Raw genomic sequence first — 6,451 nt, forward strand, 5'->3', positions numbered from 1 at the left:
CATTTATAGGAACTAGGCACCAGGATGGTTCTCTAAATTTCTATCATTCAATATAGGAAATAATTAAGCAAAATAATTAAGCAACTGCAAACATTTTTTTATTACATGTTTTCACACAAATGATGCATTCTAAAATTAAAATATGCACCAGTTCCCTAAAGTAAAATCTGAGCAATATGTAAGAGGCAGGTTTAAAATTTTTCATTTTCTTGAAATAATTACGGTCAAAGCTTTTTACTCAGGGAATTTTGAATATCTTTTTTCCTCCTAAATCTGATAATAGCACTCTTACGCTGTCAACAGCCAGAAAAAGAAGAAGAATGAGAATATTTATCTGTAAAGGAGAAGTTCACTTTCAGAACGAAAATTTCTTTCTTTATTTAATTTTTCTCCGAACAGCGGGAGCCAACATGCTGAAGGTTAAAGTCCAGAAATCACTTTAGCTGCACTTAGATACAACAAAATATTTAATACAGATTTATTCTTTTATATATTCTGATGGGTTTTTTTTTTTACAGAGAGAGGTTTGCTTGATTTTATACATTTAATTCCTACAGTCACAGTCATTTTTTCGTTTATATCAATATTTTTTGTATCATAAAAAGAGTTATTTTCGAAATTGAACAATGCATGAAAATACCATTTTGCTTGTAACGTCTTGCCCGAGGAGCATGATGATGATAGCTATTGGTTGCCATTGAATGATTCAAGTGTAAAAACTTCTGGGCAAATCTTTAACCACTACAACCACACTTCCATCCCTGAACCCTGTTTTCAACATCTAGTATTAGACACACACACACACACACATCAAACACATAGTGATAGAACATAACGGAGCCTTTCATCTGCAGGCAAGTTTACGAAACATGTAATAAATTAAACAGGAAGATGGTTTAAATAAGGCCTATCTTACAGGCAGGTGGGTGAGGCTTCTTTGTAGACTCTGTTAGCCTCAGGTCCTGTGTACACCTGGTGTTAACATCCGCCCTGTGTGATCCGACGGTCAGAGAAGACAGATCGCCGATGCTTACACCAATGCTGACTGAATATCTGACAGACGCGGTATTTAAAAACACCAAAAAAGTTAAATTCATAGGAATTCCAAAAGTTAATAACATATCATAGCATTTCACATAATAAGAGTTCATTGAATTTGCAAGTGAATGTGTTTATAGGTGGTCAGGTTATTTTTGCTGTAATGACATGTCATTTATGCCAATGACAATCATTTTGACATCAGTTCGTGCAGACAAAATAAAAAAACACAGTCATTTTCAAGGCTAAACCTTAAAACTGTCAAATATTTACAAGGGATATAGGAAGACAGAGATGCATGTAAATATAAGCTGTCGGCTTTAGGAAAGAGGCAGGGTTTAAGCAGACTAAATAATTGAGTAGACAACATTTAAAATTAAATGAATGCATAGAGGAATCATTTATAATAAGATCAATTACATGCATTTAGCATTCTCCCTACTTTAAAAGTCAAGTTTACTCCTGGGAAACCGCTGAACCTTCTGAATGTGTCCACAATTTGGTTGTGATGTATTTTAGATGTGTTTATTTTGGATTGTGAGCTGACAATGATTAATACAGCCCTGCTCAGAATTTCTTGCACTCTTGCTGAATATAAACAAAAAAGCAGTGGAAATAATTCTGCGTTGTTTATCCATTCCGGCTTTCTTAAAAAAAAAAATCCGCTGAAGTAAAATAATTGAAAATGGGGGTAAAATGTCATTACGAAATGAGAAAATGTGAAAAATGTTCTCTAAGTCAATTTAAGGGTACATTCACGGCAGGCAGGTCTGGACCAAATACAATGTTGATTTTTATTTTTTTCTCATTCACACTGCCCTTTTTGCAAGTGAACCAGAGACTGTAAAGAAAACCACATGTGTGCCTGAGGTCATCCATTCATTGGTTCATCCGTGTTCTCGTTACGGTTGTTTGGTACGTTTGCTGTATTTCACACCTGCCCAACACATGAACTAAAAGCCAGCTCAAGCTAATTCTGTTTTTTTGTGATAATGTAATGAGAGAAAATAGGCACTTTGCAGAAATACGCCATGCTGTTGCTCCCATTCTCTGCATGTTCTGAAATCCAGTGAGCACAGAAAAATGGAGTGATAGTCCCAGTATTGAGTATTGCAAAGCATTTTTGGCACAGAATCATAATGTCCTCATCATCAAGGTGTCTATCAAATAGTAAAAGAAATCTTCATTTTCAGTCTGGGATATCCTGTATGATTTATCTCACACCGCAAGCCTTTACGACATGATGTCATTCCCTTTATTGTACAATGACACAAAGAGATTCATCGAGGAGATAAACATGTTTTTGTCATTTTGAATTAAATGCCTCCTGGGAGCTTCGTCCAACTCTCCAACCCTAGTGGGTGGCCAAGGAATCCTTTTAAAGATGGAAATGCCATGATTCAGAGTGTCACAGCAATAAAGCAGTCCACAAATTTTCCTCTCGATGCCTGTCACTCTGCACCGTTGACTTTCTGATGCAAGGAAATTCTCTCGTAACTAGCGCTGCAGTTCCGCGGCACCATCTGGAATGACGTGCAGGTGTTTATCCATGTCTCAGGGTTTCCACTCAAATTGCCCACAGACGCTGCTCTATGACATAACATTGGTTGAATTATGGCACTGAGTAATAGTTCCACTCATGCACATCCTTCATTTCAATGGTTTGTGTAGTTTAGTGTGCATGAGTCCGTCCTGACTTATTGTTATCGGTTTGAAAAACTCTTTGTTTTTGTTCTGAAATATTTGCCAGCTTTCCTAAAATGCATCTTACTCACTATCCTTTAAAATCAAACCCGGAGGAATATTAAGCTGTACTCTTCTGGGAAACGTCTGAGAAACACTAACAATTTAAGACACTCTCCATACCGCATGCCAGGAACTAACAAGATTAGACTTTCCTTAAAGGTCCAAGAGCTCATAAATCTAAAGCAAACAACTACTTACGCACCTATTAGGATTTTAAACACAGCTTTAATAAGTAGTTGCCATTGATCAATTTGCACCAGCAGCTCACAAAACGTACAGCAGATGGTGGCTGAGAGCCTGTCCTTTGTCAACATGACTTAAAATATACATATAACAGTTTGAAAGAGCCGTTACTTATTGCTGTACGCAATATCAACTCCTATGTTCAGTGTGTTATTGCTTAAACGCTTCTTCTTAAATAAAATTCTCTATACTAGGTACCAGTTTACATTAGCATGCTGCTATATAAGGTGAAGATGTTCTTGTATATATGTGAGATATTAAAGTTAATCTAGGATAAAAAAGAAAAACATCTTCATCAGTGTTAATGTGTCACTTATGACTAACATTACTGTGTCGGTCCAGAGCAATGCACTCTGAGGACTGTCTCCCATGCTTTTATCTGTGGATGATTTAATTTTGTTAAACAGGATAGGAGAGGACGCAGCCAGAGACTGGCAGCGATGTTTTCGTCCCTCTCGAACCCTGCTGGAATGAGTGAAGGTGGAGGCAGGTCGGTGTAGACCCAGGTAGCAGTGACCTGTCTATATCAGATCATCTCTCAGGACAAAAATAATCAGCAATTGTTTTGTGAAGAGGGCTGTCTGGGATGAGATTGGGATCAGTGGCGAAGGCGTCTCTCATCACGGATAAAGGGTCACCTTATCATCTCAGCAGGGGCTCTGTTGGATTCACCCTGGCCTCATTTGAGGAGTTTTCCCCTCCGCCCATTCCTCTTTCCAAAAAACATTTCCATTGTTGCAAAACACTGTGGTTTGTTCACTCCACCCCATTAAAACAGAAGAGTTATGTTAGGCAACATTTTTTTTTGTTAGAAGACATGCATAATGTATATTTGAAGCTTCTGTTTATTAAATGTCATGTTCTAAGAACCCAAAGGCTTTGAAAAATTAGACTTTTTCACTTTCCCCTGCCTTAAAATTCCTAGATCAATATGAATAAATGTAATAAATTTGCATTGCTAATCATTTTTAGTACTAACAATATATTATATTTAATTATTATTAATTTATTTAGAACTAATATTTAATTAATATTAATTATAATTAACTGGTGCAGCCCTAGTTTTTATTTTGGTCTTTGATTTTGAGGAAGTTCTATTTAATTTTATTGCAACATAAAGTTTCTTTGGTGATCATCAACACACTTTTGGTACAATAGAAAAATTCAGTCCAACTGAACCCAAACAGACCTATATAACATACCCTTATAGAAATATATTAGCCAACAGTCACATTTCTTACAACTGCATGACTGTTTGGTGATATAGGAAAGGGCTTTCAGCTTGTTATTATATTTATAGTTTATTATTATTGCTATTATTATTATTGTAAATGCTTTATAATTTATAGTTGGGAATCCATTACCCTCTGGGGCCCCGAACATAAGACAGTGAAGTCAGTCCAAACAGAACATGAGGGTTAATGATCGAAAGGCGGACCAAAGCTCATTCATAAATCACTACCAGATTGTGTTCTGACTAAAGCAAAGCTTTGGGGGTTAACTTCCACCCACAAACACCAGACACTTTCTTTTCTGTATGAGTTTTCCTCTGAAAAAAAATGTCTCCTGTGACTCAACAACTTAGTAAGCATTCCTGTCGCTTAAGTTCTCTGTGTGTTTTTCTGTAACTAGGGATAACCTCTGTCCTCTGTGCAGTGTTTCAGACTATGGAAAGGAAATTCTGAGACATTACTGACTAATTCAGACCTCCAACTAATGTCATGACGATGAGTGTAAAGACAGTATATGTGTATGAGACATGAGGAGATCTTTACCCTTTAACTTTTTCCCATCTGAGCTCTCGCCAGCTATATAATAAACTGCAAAAATGGCATTTGCACAGAGACATACAGACAACAATGACAACAGAACAGAAGCAGCCTTGGCAGTTTATTCACTCAAACAAACGCCAGTTTAACCGACCAAAAACTTCCTCTAGTTCCTCTGGAAAGTAATTTTATCAATTTGTGATTTCCTTTGCCCGTTGCCACTGAAAGCACTTCTGACAGATCCCTAGACGATAACTACTGTATTCCACACAAACGCTGCTCTGCACACATTTCAGGATCAAAGAAAAATGATTCCTCTTAGTGCACATAATAAAACACATACATCACTCTTCACCAACAACAGCCACCAAATAGAGCTAAACCCACTTTACGTCGCATTCAAATGTGAGTTGTAAAGCATAAAACATAAAACAGTGGTTAGATGAGATCTTGTAGATGTGGTGGGGGTTTAGTGCAGTCTGGGTAAACTGAAGGGGGCTGCAGCTGTACTCCGCCCCTGTCCTCTGGGAGAATGATGTCATACACTGCAGCAGAGATGTAGAGATTAAAAAGGGCTTAGACACTAGACATTATTAATGTCCCGTCCCATTAAGGCTCATCATTTTGCTTGGTGGCCATCTTCGAAATGCCACCCAGCGGCTATTTTCTATTTGAGCAGAAGACATGAGAATGTCAACTGTCTGTCAGCTGTCAACATTTTCATAGGTCGATTATGGAATATTGTTGTGCAGCACAAAAACACTGGCATAAACTCATCCACTGAGTCATGGCAAATGCAGCCAGATGTGCTCACATATCCAGACCTTTGGTAGAGGAGTCAAATCTCCTGGGTTCACTATAGTGTGTTCACCTCCATGACGCAGCAGCCCTAGGTTCAATCTCAGAAACCTCTCTACTTTCCACAAAAATCCCCCAACAAGAACATATTTGCCACCCACTACTTCCAGTGGTTTCAGATACGGAGGAAACCAAAGCACAGGAAGACAATCCTCAACATGTGCTCAGAAATAGCCAAATTCGTCCCAAAATTTGGGAAAATCAAAACTGATTCATACAGACCATGTGCCTCATTGAAGATTGGACTGCGCTGGGAAACCACAAGAACAACTTGTTGAGAGAGTCATCCAAATTCAAAGCAGAAAACTGGATTAAATGAGATGTTTAAAGACCAAAATGTCGTTAAAACTTTGTGGACAGAAGTATTTATAAGCTCATTAAAAGAGAAAGAGATTTTGCATATCAGCTCATAAGCATAGATTACACTCATCTTGGGGGAGGGTGAAGAATGACAACGGAGGGAGAAGTTGGGAGACATGCAGAGTAAAGCATGAGTCAAACCAAACATCTGGCCTGGAAATCACTGAATCATCTGTTAAGCGACAAGCTGTCGCTTCTCATCATATGAAGAATTGAACTACATGGTGGTATGATTATTACAAACACAGAAAGCTCAGAACGCAGTTTTTTAAAAGTCTGTTAAAATGGGAGTTCTGTCAGCATGGCGGCCTCCATTCACAGAGAGAGAGGCTTACAGTTTCAAAATGAGAGGGTGCTGACATTTCCATGAATGACCTGCAAGACAGGCTGAAAGATAAGGCCTACAGACAGATCCATCAAGCTGTAACAGAAAAGTA

Source organism: Puntigrus tetrazona, chromosome 9, assembly GCF_018831695.1.
Source record: "Puntigrus tetrazona isolate hp1 chromosome 9, ASM1883169v1, whole genome shotgun sequence".
Classification (NCBI taxonomy): domain Eukaryota; kingdom Metazoa; phylum Chordata; class Actinopteri; order Cypriniformes; family Cyprinidae; genus Puntigrus; species Puntigrus tetrazona.